At 56.4% G+C, this 15,979-nt stretch overlaps 1 protein-coding gene across 4 annotated transcripts in view; it reads left to right on the forward strand.

Annotated features, from left to right (window-relative positions):
• Prr5 (proline rich 5) overlaps positions 1-15,979 on the forward strand; it is a 53,168-nt gene that overhangs the window by 3,107 nt on the left and 34,082 nt on the right. The window contains exon 1 of one of the 4 annotated variants that reach the window (XM_074084669.1): positions 2,114-3,128. The exons of 2 other annotated variants lie outside the window; for them this stretch is intronic. The gene's annotated coding sequence lies outside the window, so the exon portion shown is untranslated. Of the gene's footprint in view, positions 1-2,113; positions 3,129-15,979 lie in introns of those variants that run through there. One more of the 4 variants, XM_074084671.1, reaches the window with a different exon arrangement.

Below are 15,979 nucleotides of genomic sequence, written 5' to 3' on the forward strand. Positions count from 1 at the left end.
CACAGCTGTGTGGCATGGCAAGTCCCTCAACCTCTGTCTTGTACCAAATGGTGATGGTGGCACACCTACCTTGAAGAGTCATCATGAGAAATTAAGGGACACCCTGTAAGGTGCTGGGATCTTCCCAGTTAGGAGTATTCTCTCTTGGTGAAGCAGTGAGGCAGGGTTGTGGTTGCAATCTGGCAGCAGTGCCTTGGGGTGACACAGTGTTGTAGTGATGCTACCTTGTAGCAGTGTTCTCTTGCAGTGCCTTGGTCTTGTGGTCTTGCAGTACTGTGGGCTGTGGCAGGACTGGCCTGGCCTGGGCCGCGGTGTCATTGTGGTTCTTACCATAAGTATTAGTTTTGGGCAGCCGAGAAGTACAGGTGATGCAGATACAGGTGTCCACTTAGTGCTGGGTTCCGGCAGCCCTTGCAACTGCCTGTGCCACCTGTACCTACCCCAGAGGAGTGGGGACAGAGGTGGGATTTGCTGCCGTCTCACCACTGATCTCTCTGTGGTGGGGCAAGTGGAGAGAGGACAGAACCAGGTCCCTTTTCAAAAGATTTTCAAGAAACACACACTCCTTTCCCCAGAGGGTTTGCTCTACTCGGTTCTGACCCCAAACATGGACTTACCCCGGAATGAAGGGGCTGCCATCCTGAGTACCTGCCCAGGCTGTATCCCACCCTCCAGCAGCCTGCAGTGTCAACTTGGCTCTGGTTAGCAGAGGGCAAACTGAGGCCCAGAGAGGCCAGGTACTGCCCAGAAGCAAGCAAGGGGCAGGGGCTGGTGCTCAGACCTGGGTCTCTGGCACAAGTGTGCATGCTGACCACTTGTCACACAGAATGCTTGAGAGTACGGGCACGCCATCAAGAAGCCTCCCTGTCAGGTGCCACCAAAGTGGGCTCTTCAGACTCCAGCATACTTTCTGCTCACTTTCTGGAATGTTCCCTAGGTTTGCTTGCTCTGCCACCAGCTGGGCTGGTCCTTAGGTTACAAAAGCACTTTCTCCAGCAAATATGATCTACCTGCTTGCGCCCAGAGGAGAACTCAGAACTCAGGCCAGAGATGCTGGTGAGAGAGGGCCCAGCTGGAGGACAACCCCCCCGTCAGTGCCAGAAGACCCCAGTTCTGGCCCTGATTCTGCTGCTGACACCTCCTTTGATCTGAGGGGATTAGGCTGTTCACCTTGGTTTTCCTACTTGCATAGCTCTGCAGGAGCTGTGAAATACCCTTTGGGGACGATCCTGGAAGGCAGCTTACAGGTGCACGCATTTGCCCTCACTCAGCCTTCGGCAGGCCCTCTGAGATCACCGTGCTATTATGATCCCAGTGGACAGATGAAGAAGGTGAAGCACAGAGACCTCAGTGTCTTGTCCAAGGTCACACAATCGTTAAGACTCTGGGGTCTGATTTAGATGAACAGAAAGCCATCCATTGTGGCCACTTCTTGGTGGATAGGCACATGGCTCTGGCTTGATCATTCCCGGTGTTGGGGAGGTCACTACTGTAAGGTACAGTAGTCTAAGACGCGGGTAGGTGTGGAGTGGTCCCTGGGGCAATAGACAAGAAGGGAGGAGTGGCTTTGTCTCTGCTGGTTGGAGGGCCCCACTGTGCCCACCTTGGCCCTCCCTCAGTCCAGACCTGAGGCTGAGGCAGGAGAGAGCTCCAAAGGAGAGTAGACAGTAGGTGCTCAATGAAGTCTTGAGCATTTTCTACAGAATTTAGATGATGAAAACAACATGTTGTCTAACTGCCAGGCATCATGAGTTTTGTTTTCATTTTCAGCTTTTTTTTTTTTTTCAATAAATGCATTCTGGAGTAGAACTGTTTTTACATAGTGTGACTACCCTGCATGTGACCTATACTGCTTGCTTGCTCACTTGGTGCAGTATTACGAGCATCTCTCCTGTCCCCAGCTCCTACATTGCCACATCGTGTTCTCAGCAGCTGTGCAGCACCCTGTCCCATGCCCCATCCGTCATTACCCCAACACTGCTCACCAGGTGACCGTGACTTGAAAAGCATGACCAGGCAGGGCCAGCCCTCTCTGTCTCAGGTTCTGTCAAATGGGAGTGAGGATGTCACGTCACAGGGTCCTGGAAGGACTCTGCGGGAGTTAGGATGGGAAGCATCTGGCGAGTGGCACAGGTGGAGATGTGCTGGAGGCTGTCACTGTTTTCCAGTAACAGTCATTGTTATAGTTGCTGCCATTCTTATTTGGGACCTGCCTCCCCATTTAAAGTGTGGGGCCCTGAAAGCCCTGTATCCCACGGTGGACATGCTCTGATCTGAGTCCTGATGTTCGGTTTGCCCTGTAGAATGTGCTCCGATGTGGGTCAGGTGCTAGAGGACACTGCACTGACACAACCTCATCTCCTGCCCATGAGTGTGGACAGTAGCTCTACTGTAGAGCCAGGTTCAGAGATGGAGATTGGCCAGCCCAAGGTCACACAGCAGGAAGGCTGCAGACAGCCAGGAAGGCCTCCTGGAGCAGGTGGCGGTGGCACTGGGCCTATAGGATGGGGATTTGACCAGCCCTGGGATGGAGAAGAGGGAGTCGTCCATGATATGTGGCAGAGCCCAGCACCAGGACAGGGAAGAGCAGAGAGTGGGGGCTTCAGGAGTGTGCTGGGCTGGGCTGCCTGAGTTACAGCAGGGCAGGAATGAGCTGCCTGGCTGTTGACCCCACCCTGTGTCTGTCCCCATGGCCACCTCCTACCTGAATAGGAAGGGTGTGCCATGGGCACCAAGGCTGCAGGCACCTGCCCGGGGACTGCGCTGTGAGCAGCGATGAAATATTTATCAAGAGTCGCAGCCGGGATCCCTGCACAGGGGGCCTTGGGGATAGGAACAGCTCCTGCCAAGGCTCCTCGCTGCGTTCCCACTGAGTCACGGGGCCCCAGGGAGCCCCTGCCCGCACATTCCTGGACGCTCTGCCCTTTGGCCCCAGGGAGACCTCATAATATGTAAACCATTGGGCTGCCTAGGCCAGGGCACCTAGCACGGTGAGTGCTGAGCAGGCTTCAGACCTCCTGGGCTCAGTGCCGGCCTCCACCAAGGTCACAAGGTAGATCAGGCTGTGACCAGTCCTGCCCTTGGTCACCAGCAGTGGCCCACTCCTCAGGCTCTCTGCATCTGGCAAGGTAGGTCCCCTTCTCATCTCCATTCAGCACAGGGACCCCAAGACTGGGCTGGATCTCAGGCTGCCAGGGGCCATCTGACATTTGGTGCTTGTCTGTCTGACCAAGGCCCTGTTCCCAAGGAGGCAGACTCTGGACTGGGTTGCGTGTCCACCCTGATAGACACAGTGCTATGACTTCAGGTCTGTGCTTTTGATTTTCAGAGCAGCAGCAACAACAAAAACAGTGGCAGATGGCTTCTTCCTACTGCCGCGTGGGGTGCGAGAGCAGCTGGTTCCCGAGTCTTTTGTTCACCCATTCATAAAACACATTCTGGGGAGCTCTGGCCAGCCATCTAGGCTCCAGGGAGTGGTGGGGGATCTTGCACCGTGGCTCTGGGAGCTCAGGGAGCCAGAGGGATGCATTCAGACACCTGGACCTGTGTACGTGCTGTGTGACCTCAGGCAGGTTGCTCTGCCTCTCTGAGTCTCATTCTCAGATTTGTGACTTGGGGATAAACTCTGTTTTCTCAATTTGCATCTTGTCCTCACATCTCTGAGGTCTGGATGGGCCTTTGGACGGGCTTTGGCTTCCAGAAAGGCCCTGGCAGGCCTTGCAGTTGGCTCGCCAGGAAATAGCCAGGAGGCCTTGGCAATGGGATTGTTTTGGCGGAAGTGTCTCTAAAGGTGCTCCAAGTTCCCAGGGGAAACTCTGGCCCCTGGAGCCTGAGCCAGCAAGAGGTAGCTGACCATAACAAGCCACTGGTGGGGACCTGTGGGTGGCCAGGCTTCAGTTCTGCTGGGCCTGGCTGCTCACTGCACACACAACCTCATCTTCCTGCCCACGTGGCCTGCCCCTCTCAGGCCACCCTGCTGCTGCTATGCCTGAATCCTTTCCACCCAGCCCTACGGGTGGGCTGCTGCTTCTTCACCCCCTAGGCAGGCTGCCTAGAGGCTTTGAGTCCCCAAGGTGACAAGGAGGCCTGTACTCAAGGTGACATTGGGTGGCAGCTTGTAACAGGAGAAGGAGCTGGGATGGGATTTGAGAGCCTGAGTCTATGTGAAGTTGGGGTAGGGACCCTGACTTGGTGTCCAGACAGACCAGGCAGCCCATTGGGCCCTGCCATTCCAGGGCCCCCGGTGCTCAAGGGCCCAACAGGTGCTCTGGTTCTGTGGGAGTCCCCTCCCCCTCACTCTTGCCCAGTGGGCCTGACATCCTCCTCTCCCGCATCGAATGAGGGGCAGGCGCCTGATATGTAGTAAGTGTCCACTACATGGTGACTGTTTACTCCGAGGCCAGCCCTCCTCAAACTGGATTCCGCGGAACCCCAGGAGGTGCCTTGCAAAACCCCCAGGGAAAAAGTCCCTGTTGAGAGGCTGCCAGGCTCAGGGCGGGCACACTCTGGGAAGGTGAGGCCTGTTTAGTTGGTCTGCTGAGAGAACCCAGCTGTGTGGTGTCCACATGGCCGTGCAGCCGCCACCAGGACCCCAGGGGACTGAGAGGGAGATGGCTGGTCACACTGCCCTTTTCAGAGGTCCCTGAAGCATGCAGGTTGGCCAAGCAGCAGGAGCCAGTGTGGAGGGACACTGTGGCCACTGAGGACCCGGTGAGGGGATGGAGCCTGGGACCTGTAATGTGGCTGATGACCAGTGTGACCTAAGGCTTTGGCCTGCTCACCCTGGCTGGTTGTGGCCAGTGGCAGCAAAGTGTCCTCTGCTTTACCTGGAGGTAGGACAGAAACTAACTTCACAAAGGGAAGAGGCCTTTGTGCTCATGGTCAAGGTCAGCAGCCATTGCCCAAGTCCACTGATCCCAAAACTGAGAGAGCCGTCAGGGCAGCTGTGGCCTGGACAGAGGACCAGCAAGGGGGGAGACTGAGACCACGCAGGCCCAGCCAAAGGCCCTCAGTCCTCCTTGTGACACACACCTCCAGGTGTCCATCAGTGAGATGAGGACTGCCCCCCACTCCACCCCTGACCTGCTATCCTCACAGAGCAATTCTGAAGGCCCAGCATAGGATAACTGACAGCTAAGGTTATATTCAAACCCACCACTTAGCCCAAAGCCAGGCGTGTACTGCGTCCTCGAGGAACACCTGGGGAATGGACAGGAGGCAGAGGCCAGTTTCCTCAGCAACGGAAACTGGCGGAGGCATCTCTCCTCCACCAGGGATAACATTGTGTCTGCTCTGTGACAGAACTGCAAAGTTGCTGGCCGAGGAGAAGGACGCTGTCACGCTGCCGAGCTTCCTGCCCAGGCCTCTCTAATATCCTAGGAATGTGCCCACTGCCGTAGGTGGCCCAGACAGTACTGCCTTCCAAACAGATGTGTGTGGCAAGGTGGGGCTGATAGCAAAGAGTTGAGTGGATATGGTTGCCCAAATCAGGGTTTTGCAGGATGAATAGGAGTTGACCAAGCAGACTCAATTTAGGAAAGGTTATCCCAGACAGAGTGAAGGGCAACATGTGGGCGTGAGCGGGGCTTGGCCTCTAAATGCTGTGCCTTTTACCAGGAAGTCACTTCTGCTTTCATTCACTCTTCTGCCTCTCCTCGCAGATACCTGGGAGTGTTGACTCAGCTCCCTGCAAAGGGGCTGGGAGCTCCCAGACACACAGCCACCCTGCTGTGAAACCCCAGACTCACTTCCTGCCTCCTGCCCCTGGGTCTGAGGAAATCTCCGTGGGCCAGGACAGGCAGGTGCACAGGCTTCTTGCCTTGGTCCCGCCCACACCCAGAATCACAAGACACAGCCAGAACCCAGTACTCAAAACCAGAAACTGCTGAACAGGTCGGGCTAAGGAACCCCTCAGTGACCAGGCCAGGGCCTGGACCTGCAGTCCTCCCACAATGACAGGGACAGGACGCTATGTCTACCTTCAGGCTTGGCTGCAACCCTGCTCACCCGTGGCTGTGTCTCAGTGATGTCAGAGATGGAGCATCTGTGGACTCCTGGGACCCCTGCAGGGGGTGAGCTCAACAAGCCTGGGACCAGGCCATCTGTCTCTAGAGCACTGGACCAGAGACCCCTGCCCTGACATCTTCCCATCGCTCCTTCATTGCATCCTGATCCTCAGTCTCTCCAGCTGTGAGGTGGGCGAGCTGGTTCCCAGGGCCGCCCTGGGGATGGGGTGTGAGCAACGTCGACTCCATCATCTTTGTCAGAGCCCCAGGATCACGGCTCCTGAAGTGGGCCACCTGATCTGTGGTCAGAAGCTGCAGCCAGGTGCAGGGCCTCAGCCTTTGCCGGCTACGTCATTTGCTCTGACCACAGTGGACCTTTGGGCTGTTCGGGTCTTAGGTGCAGCTCACTGACTTGCCAGCCACACTTGGTGTGGCAAGGTGGGTTCCAGTGATGAGGGTTCAGGAGCCCAGGGCAGAGGAGGAGCTCGGGGTGGGACCACCGGCTCCCTGTCCAGTGCTCACACAGCCAAGCTGGAGCTCAGAGGCCCAGCTGCCCCTGCTCCAAGGCCTGAGCACACGTCTCCATGAAGAGAGGTCCCTAAGTTTCCCACTCCTCATTTCACACACACGGTCCTTTTCCACCCTCACCCCAGCCCCGGGTGCCCAGTGTCGCCACCCTGCAGAGTACCCAAGTCCCCACGCGTGGTAACAGCAACAAAAGGCAAGGCTGGGTGAATGAGGTCTGGGGAGAAGGGAGCTGGGGTGCTGCTGGATTAGGAGGAGGTCTGACTCCCGGGTGACATTCCTCCAGAAATCTTCCCTTGAACCCCAGGCCCCCTGCCTTGTGGCCTCGCCTGCCCCACCCTGCACCTGCTCCAGCCTGGACCACGCACCTTCTCCTGCGCGTTTCAGCTGTGTCCTTCCCTCCACCTTTCCCTCTGCCTGAAAGGCCGGGCACCCTCTCAGCTTCATTCCAAGACCAGCTCTGGGGACTCTGGGGGGCACTGGGGTGGGTCCCCAAGGGGTCAACTGCCCCCTGAGCATGGGGACAGGTCTGGGGTGGGAGCCGCAGTGGGGAAAGAGTGTAGGGGTCAAGAGTCCCAAGGGCCACCTCCTGCCTTCACCAGCGTCCAGTGCTGCCTGGCACTGCCTCAGGTCCCCCCAGCCCCTCCTGCTGGCCCCCAGTGGGCTGCTATGAGTCACGTGGACATGGCATGCAGCCACCAAGCCCAGGCCGCCCCACCTAGTCCCCAGACTGCCCATCTGCCCGTGTTCTCCGAGCCCTGCTGGGCAGGCCTAGTGAAATTCAGCCTCCGGAGGCCCTGCTGACTCTGCCTTCTTGGGCTTCCAGAACCTTCCGTGCGCTGACTTGCCTCATCACTGCCCTCCCATGTCTCTAGGGAAGGGGGACAAGGCAAGACCCAGCCCAGGCCCAGGCAGCCGTCCACTGAGGGCTTGTGGGCCAGGGCGACAGTGACCTTCCCGCGTCAGCACAGCCAGTTCTCTCCTCCAAGCCACAGTCTCCCAGTGTCCTCCTAGGAATGTGGGTGGAAAGCGACTCTGCCAGCTGCCCTGGGGGCCTCAGTGAGCGTCACTGGGACAGCCCTGCCCTATGGGTGACCCTACACGTCCGACACCTGTGCAAGGCCTCGGTTTCCCCATCTGGGAAATGGACAGCAGAGCCAGATGACCACCAGGGCCTGGCTCCTGTGGGAGATGGAGGCTGGGGGAGGCAGCATCAGAGCAAGGTCACCCAGTGCCCTTGCGGGGAAGTCCAACCCCATTTCCTCTATGGAGTGACAGTGGCCTTTCCTCTCCAGGGTCAGCTCCCACAGTCCATGTGGAAGGGTAGTACCAGGCATGCAAGTATGAGGTTAGGAGAAACCTTTCCCCTTCCCCGTGCTCCAGACTCCTGGGGTGGAACCCTCCAAGCCCCACCTCCTGGACCCCAGGGCACTTTCTGATGCCCTCTCTCTGCCTCACCCCTCCATGTGTCCCTGGGAACCTAACTCACCTCCCTCAGGCCTGTGCGTGGCTATTGGAGTTGCTCGTCATGCAATGTCTTGTTCTTGTGCTATTACCACTATCAAGATCCGGCTGGGTTTTAAAAAAAATGCCAGAAGGTCCATATGAAAAGATAGACTGATTTTTGACTATAAGCTTCCTAGCAGCAAGAGCAAAGAGGGAAAGAAGATCACTCACTGCATTCAAATACCTTAATGAGGAAGCTCAGATTTTCTTCGTCATGAGACCCAGGGCAAGGTCCTCTTAGGAGTGAGCAGCATCCTCAGTGTGCCAGTGGCACGGCTTGTCCAAAGACCTAGAAAGACCGAGTGTCCAGAGTGGGGACCTCAGGCCGTCCTCACTGCAGAGAGGGGAGAAGGGACGTCCCTTCTGCTCATCAGCTCTTCAAGGGGGGCCTTGAGACAGCTTTGCAGACTCGTGTAGCCATCAAAACATGAGGACCCCCACCCCCAGGTCTAGACAGAGCCACTGGTGTTTACCCCGAGTGGCTAACATCGCACCTGGCGCCCCCCGCGCTGCAGTGCACTGAGTTGGGTGAGAGCGCTGGGGTGGCCTCCAGACGCCCAGCTGGAACCCAGCTCCCCCACTCCGCCAGCAGGGGGCGCTCGGGGCCCGCACATCTTCAGCCCGAGCAATACTAGTGTAATCTTTTTCTTTTCTTTTCTTTTTCTTTCTTTCTGTTTTTGTTTTTTGGCTTTTTTTTGGTGGTACCGGGGATTGAACTCAGGGCCTCGCACTTGCTAGCAAGCACTCTACCACTTGAGCCATGTCCCCGCCCTTGTGCTGGGGCCACAAGCATGTGCCACCCACATTCTCCTTGTCTTTGTGAACTTTCCCCTGGGCTGGCCTTGAACCCTGATCCTCCTGCTTCCGCCTCTCAAGGAGCTGGGATTACAGGTATGCAGGACCACGCCTAACCTCCAATATTAGTGTAATCTTAATGACAGCACTAGTATTATCATGCTATTCCCAGTGACGGTCCTCACTTTCTTACAAGCTCAGTTGGGTACGTGGGAGGTGTCTGTCACTTCCAGGACATAGGTAGGAAGAGAGCTTCTGGGTTATCAGTCTCTGAATTGCCCAAGGTCAATAGACCCAGTCTCCCCACTGACTACTGCTTCTTACACTGTGCAGAGCTGACCCTGCACCCGCAGCAGGCTGTCTCTCAGTGCCTGGAATCCAGCTTCCACCTATCAGCCTGGTGACTCAGCTTTGCTTATCAGGCACCTGATGCCCTTCTGGATTTCCTGTTGGATCTGGGTGTGACTGCAGGGTCTGTCCCACTGACGTCCCACGGCACCTGGACCACATGGCAGGCACACCCAGGCAAGCTTCTGCAGTGAGACTCACCCCGAGTGGGGTAAGGGAGAACTCCAGACAGCCCACTACAGCAGGGGCTGACCCTCAGAGCTGACTCCAGGAGGTCAGCGGTGGCCTGGGCAGAAACGCCTCGGCCTGTGGAACAGGGCTAGGAACTTTCCTTGAAGTTTTGTGCCTGGAAGAGCAGGAACAGGCGGTGCTGGCAAAAGTGGCTTGGAGGAGGTTTGGAGAGCAGGGCACATCCAAGTCCAGTGGAAATAGGGATGAGGGGAGGGAAGAGGGCAGGAGGAGGACTGGCGGCAGACATTGGGGAGGAGAAACCAAGTGACCAGTGGCCAGGAGGGCAGGGGGGAGCCGCGTGGGCAGAGCCAGGGTGGAACTCAAGCATGAAGGAAGCCTTGCCCTGAAGGGAGCACATGATGGCCGCTGACCACTTACCTCCTTCTCTGCACACTGGAGCCACCCCTCAGCCAGTCTGATGGAGGAGGCAAGAGCTGTTCAAGGATCCTAACACAAGGCAGAGGAAGGGAGGAGGGCCAGGAGTGGGCCAAGAGGAGAAAGGCCCCGGGGAAGCCTCAGAAGGGGTGTGGTGCTGCACCTTAGAAGAGTGGGACAGGCCAGCTGGTGCCAAAAGACAAAATTACCACAAATTTAGTTGAAAACCCATAATTGTCTTCTCTTTGCAGTGCTAGAGTCAGTCGAGCAATACTGAATTCCAGGTAGAGTGAGTGTTCTGATGAACGGAGCGCGGGCATGGGCTTTACGGACAGAAGGTGTTTACCAGTTCTGACCCGGATGGGTCTTTTTTCCCTCTTGGAATTACAGAACCAGTAAACAGGCCCGAGTCCCAACTGGGCAGTGAATTCACAGTTGACCAAAGTGGAAGCTGGAGGAGGGTTCACACAGCTGGGGTGCAGAAGACCTCAATACGGATAGGAGAAGTGGGGCTAGGCTAACACCAGGGAGGATAGTCAAGACTTTTCCGGAACCGGGACAGATTTTCTGGGAATTCCAGACTGCCTCTTTCTGGCCTGGTGCTGGGGTGTCATTGAGCATGCAGATGGTGAAGTGAGAGGCTGGCCTGGTCCGGTTGGCAGCCATCTGAGAACCAGTGGTTTGGGCCAACCCACCTACAGAGGAACTTCTGGCCTACAGGCCTCCTGTCCTCAAAGGTAGAGAAGATTATGGCAGGTAGAAATTCAGCTAGGTTGTGGCAGGGTGTGGTGGCACAGGCCTGCAACCCCAGTTTAGGAGGATCTTGGTTCAAGGCCAGCCCAGACAAAAAAATGAGACTCCCTCTTGTCTCCTGTCATCTCAGCTACTTGGGATGCTGAGGTAGGAGGATCTCTGTCTGAGGCTAGTCCAGGCCAAATTGAGAGACGCTATCTGAAAAATTACCAAAGCAAAAATGGCTGGGGGAGTGACTAAAGTGGTAGAATGCTTGTTAGCCACTGAGGCCCTGAGTTCAAACCTCAGGCAGGACCACCAAAAACAGAAAGAAATTCAGCGAGGTACTTTGTACAGATGAGGGCAGAGTGACAAAAGGAGCTGAGGAGGCAGAGATGGGACAAAAGCAGACTGTTGATAAGGTAATGCAAAGGCCTTCCCATCCTGCACCGACACTGGCTTCCCGGAGGGTGCGGCTGTTCCCTGTGCCTCTCCACGGCAGGTGCACAGCGTAGCTTCAGCATGGTGGCAGAACTTCAGCACAGGAACCGCATTGGGTCTGGTCTGTTGGGCTTGGTGAAGAGCTCCATCCAGCTCAGTGGCCTGTCGGTTTTATTAACCACAGCTCATGCTGACACCTGCAGAGCCACCTCTTTGAGCACATTTGACCCGAGGAAGGAGGCAGCTGTGGTTCTCATGATACAGAGGAGGAAACCGAGGCTCAGATGAGCACAGGTAATCCCAGCCCAAAGCAGACTGGTGAGGCTACAGCCCACACTCCGGATCACAACATGTCACTGCTTTTGTGACTATTATCACTGAAAACACTAGCCAAAGACTGGGCACCCCAGGCAGAGGCAGAGCTGGGCCAGGCCGGAAGGTGGGAGATAGGTAGGATGTGTGGGGATCCCTCAGATGCCCATTTCATAGAGGAGCCAAATGGGACTGGAGGGCTTGGTAGGAGAGGAAGCAGGAAGAATGGAGGCTGTGCGGGACTGCCAAGGGTCTTGGAAGCCAGAGGTGGACATTTGGAGTCTACTCTGGAGGCAGAGGCCTGGTCCAAAACCCGGAGCAGGCACGGAACATCCCATCTAGGTGTTGGAGGGAATGTGCTGGTGTGCAGTGGAAGGTGGGGCCTGGAAGGTGGCAGGGAGACTGGGTCAGAGAGCCAGGCTGCGGGATGGAGGGGAAAGAATGCTGCTAGTCTGGTAGAGGCTCAGGAGGACAGCAGGGAGCCAGAGCCCCAGTCACACCTGTCCAGAGCTAGCTGCCTTCAGGAGGGTTGTGGTCCATGACCTGCCACTGGGGCAGCTGGAAGCTGGAACGGGGACTATGGGGGCAGTCCTAACCCTGCAAGCGACTTTGGGATTCAGAACCTCAGCTTCAAGCTTAGTAGTATGAAGATGAGGCTATAGCCTGGGCTGGGGATGGCAGGTGCTCGGTAAGGGACACTGCTCACCCTGGACTTTGCACCTAGGCTCACCAAGACCCCACACTAACCCTGCCCCAAGTGCCTCATGGGAGCTGGACCCCCACCTTGCCCCAGCCCCTCCAGGGAGTCTCTCCAGTTTCTCCCTCACAGAGCTTAGACTGAGGCCAGCTGTTAGTGCTGGGGATGGTCTCAGCCCCTCACTCACCAAGTGACATGACCTCCTCCTCACCCCAGGGGACATTTCATCCACAGAGTTTTTCTCAGATAACAATTTCTTGGTTGCAGAAGTGAGGTGGGTCGGGGATTTCTAATGCCACAGGTAGACAAGCACAGTTTATTAAGACACAGGGAAGCAGTGGGCCGCTGAGCACACAATGCCGCTGCTGCATTGGTGTGAGGGTGAGGCAGGTCTTTTTTACAAAAAGTAAAGCGAGAACAAAGCAAAGGTGCACCCTCAACAGGAGGGGGAAAATTGAAAAAGGAGCACTGTGCTGCAGGTCCCAAGCTTTCATTGGGGTCTGCAGAAATGCGGTGCTCAGCCCTGGAAAACTGGGTTGTGTTTCATTAGCTTTTAGAGACTGGGCTGTGTGTCATCAACTCCTCCCACATGGCGGGGGAAGTTTCTGGCCTTGGATGGTCAGACTAGGACTGGTTTTTTCTGTGGCTCCAGGGCTGCAGTCAAAAGACCCTGCTGTGTGTCACAAGCCTTTCTGTTAGCGTCAGCGGTCTAGGATTGATTCCTTATCAACATCTAAGCCATGGATCTCAGCCACTGGGTTTCCTAGCTCCCTGTTAGTCCTCATCAAGGGGGTGGTTTGGGGGATGAGCACCCTCTGTGAGGGCAGCCTGGGGCCTGGCAGCATCCAGACAACCCAACAGCAGCCCCAGTCGGTCCTTCGGGCTTCACTTACACAGTCAGGGACACAGGCCAAGTGTTGACCGGGCGGTTTCCTGTCTACTTTGTTGGAGTGGGATTCCCAACTTCCTACCTCTCAGGGCTGTGCAGGAGGGTAAAAACAGTGAAAGAGGCTGTCCTCCTGCTCAACCCCATGCCAAGCCTGCGCAGGGGACCTGGGCTCTTCCAGGGTGGCTCAGCAGGAACCTGTTCCTCAGGTGTCCCCTCTGTCTAAGCATTCTTCTAAGAGAAGGCCGCTGGCAAAGAAGGGAACAAGCAGAGAACACAAAGCAGGAAGTCGAGCTGGCATGCATCCCACTCTGCCTCCTGTCCACATGGCCTCAAGTCCACACTTCTGCACAGGGGGGAAAAGAGCGGCCTGCCTCCCAGGCTGGTGTGGACACCAAGGTCAGGCAGCTCATACAGCACAGTCCCGTAGCAGGCGGTCATGTTCAGATCCAAGGTGGTGATGACTTTAGCAGAGGTGAAAACTCACTTCCCACGGCCCCTGGAATTTGAGTTTCTGCTGGAGAAAGTGGGGGAGGACGTGAGGGGTCTCCAGTGCGCTGAGCATTGGAGCAATGTGGGTTTCCTGGGGGTCGGTGCCAGAACCTTGGGGGGGGAGGGGTAGGCCCTGCTTGAGGACAGGCAATAGGCAATGTGCTTCTGACTAGGGCTGCCCTAGTCAATGGCAAGGGCTGGGGGCTAGAGCGGAAATTTGTTTTCCCAGTTCTGAAAGTGAGACACTCGAGAGCAAGGTGCTGGCAGGGCCGGCTGGAACCTTTCCTGCCTCCCCCACTGTCTGGTGGCCTCTGGCAGTCCTTGGGGCTCTGTAGTCCGTAGCTGCCCCTCTCCAGTGTCTGTGTCTGTCGTCATATGGCCTTCCCTCTGGGTCTCTGTCTTTCTTATGAGGACATCGGTCATTGGATTCAGTCCCACCTCACTCCAGTAGTACTCATCTCAACCTGAGTACATCTGATTGCAAAGCCCTTGTGCCCCAATCAGGTCACATGCTCAGGCACCAGGGGTACGACTTCAGCATGTCTTTTGAGGGGACACAGTTCTATCCATAGCAGGTGAGTGTTCTGAATACCTGGGACTCAGCCCGGCAGGCAGACTATTTTTCAGATCCAACCTGCCTGTGCGACACTGGATGGACTAGTGGAGTTGTTTTTGGAGGCCACAGGGAATGGCACTAGTGTGGGGCTGGCCTGCTTCTCCCCTACCTGACCCTTCTGCCCGTACTGCTTCTGTTGGTGATATTCATTAAAGAAAAGAAAACGCAGTTGGTTCATGAGAGGCCTGTGCTGTGCTGGGTCCCTGGTGACATGCACAGAAACTGTTGGCATGCATGGTCCTCATAGGAGGAGGGAGTTGAGTGTAACTCTTGAAACTGCATCCTGGCTGGGCCAGGTCGTGTGGCCTTGGACAAGTCACTTAGCCTGTCAGGGGCCCCAGCTGGCTCACCTTTAAGTGAGGCTGCCTGCCTGGAAGGGTTGTACTGGAGTTGGAAGGTTTTGTGCTGCAACCTGCCTGCTAGTGCTGGGGGTACTTGGTGACTTCCTCAGGACAAGGAGACCAATGCCCAGCAGGTTAGGGACTGGCCCAGGAAGTGTGCAGGCTGGGGGCTGAGCAGGAGTGGGTCAGGGCTGAGAGATTCCAAGCTGAGCTCTTTCTGCCACCCCATGCTCCAGATCTGACTAGAATCTTGCTGTCTTGGGCATGTGCAGTGACAGAACAAAATCAGGCTTCTAAAATGCCTGCCCCAAAGAACCTTGGGAAACTGAGGCTTGGGGGAGTTTCCTGTGGATGCATTGAGGAGGTCAGGGTGTCAGAGACAAGGGACCTTTGCTGGTGTGAGCCCCTCACCTGCCCCAGGACTGGGAGCTAGGAAAAAAGGAGGGGATATTGTAAGTGGTTGGGACCACCCTGCCCGGAAGGGCCCAGGTAGGTCCATGGCTCAGCTGGGAAAGGAAGACCTGAGGGAAGGCAGCTGAGACTGGGGAGGACGTGAATGGGGTAGCAGATGGCAGAGTGAGATGGGACAGTGAGCTAGAGACCTCTTCTGGTATTCCACTGTATTCCCAATACCTACAACAGTACCTGTATACAGTAAGTGCTCAATAAATGTCTGTGGTGTGTTTTTTAAGTGCACAGGAGGTGACCCTTTTCTCACCAAAAGTACAGCTTCCTGGCTCTACCACTTTCTAGCTTCAGTCCTTGAGCAAGCTAGGTAACCATGCTTAGCCTCAGTTTCCCCATCCATGAAATAGGGTAACAGTGGTTGGTAGTGGCTCTGGGGCCACCAGAGGGCACTGCAGAGCAACACTTTTGGTGTTGAACCCCTCCAGGCTGGGCACAGAGGAGCCCCCCTGAAAACTCCTCATTCACAAAACACAAGTGTCGCTTCCCTCGGGCTCAACTGACCCTTGTCCTGCTCTGGACATTGATGGGTCATCTGGCCTTGGAATGGGCACTGAGAATTCAGCACACTGAGAATCGCCTCTGAGGTACCAGTGCTGGGGTCTCTGCAGTGACATCAACAGCCCTAGCTCAGGAGTCCCTCCCTGCCTCAATGAAGCAGCAGTTGCTGAAGCCCTGGCCTGTTTCCCCATGACCGTGTGATTGTCCCACCTCACCTCACCCATCACAGGCAGTTGTATCACCATCGCCATCCATCCTAGGGACGGGTGGGATGTGTCTCGCACGTCCGCTGGGGCAGAACCAGGCGCGCCCTCCCTGGGTGTCAGGAAGCCCACAGTGCAGCGCCCACTGATGGCTCTGCCACAGGCTGTGGAGTTAACTTTGGGGGAGCACTGGGCCTTGCCACCAGGGCATAAGTACCCTCTCTGGAGCCAGCAGTGCCTGGGAGAAGAATGAGGCATCTATCTATGTTGAGATCAGGGACACTGACGGTTGAGGGCTGCCTCTCTGCTCACCTGGCCAGGCTCAGCCTCAGCCCTGCCACCTGCCGACTCTTGACTTTGGCATGTGCCCAGCCTCCTTGAGCCTCAGTCTCTCCGTGTGTAAAATGAGACCCCACCCCCACCCCAGCCTGGCAGATGTGAGGACTAGGTAGAATGTGTGTTTCAGGCCCACCATCCCAGTTGGGGGTCCTCCTGAACCAGCCCCTGT

Source organism: Castor canadensis, chromosome 8, assembly GCF_047511655.1.
Source record: "Castor canadensis chromosome 8, mCasCan1.hap1v2, whole genome shotgun sequence".
NCBI lineage: Eukaryota > Metazoa > Chordata > Mammalia > Rodentia > Castoridae > Castor > Castor canadensis.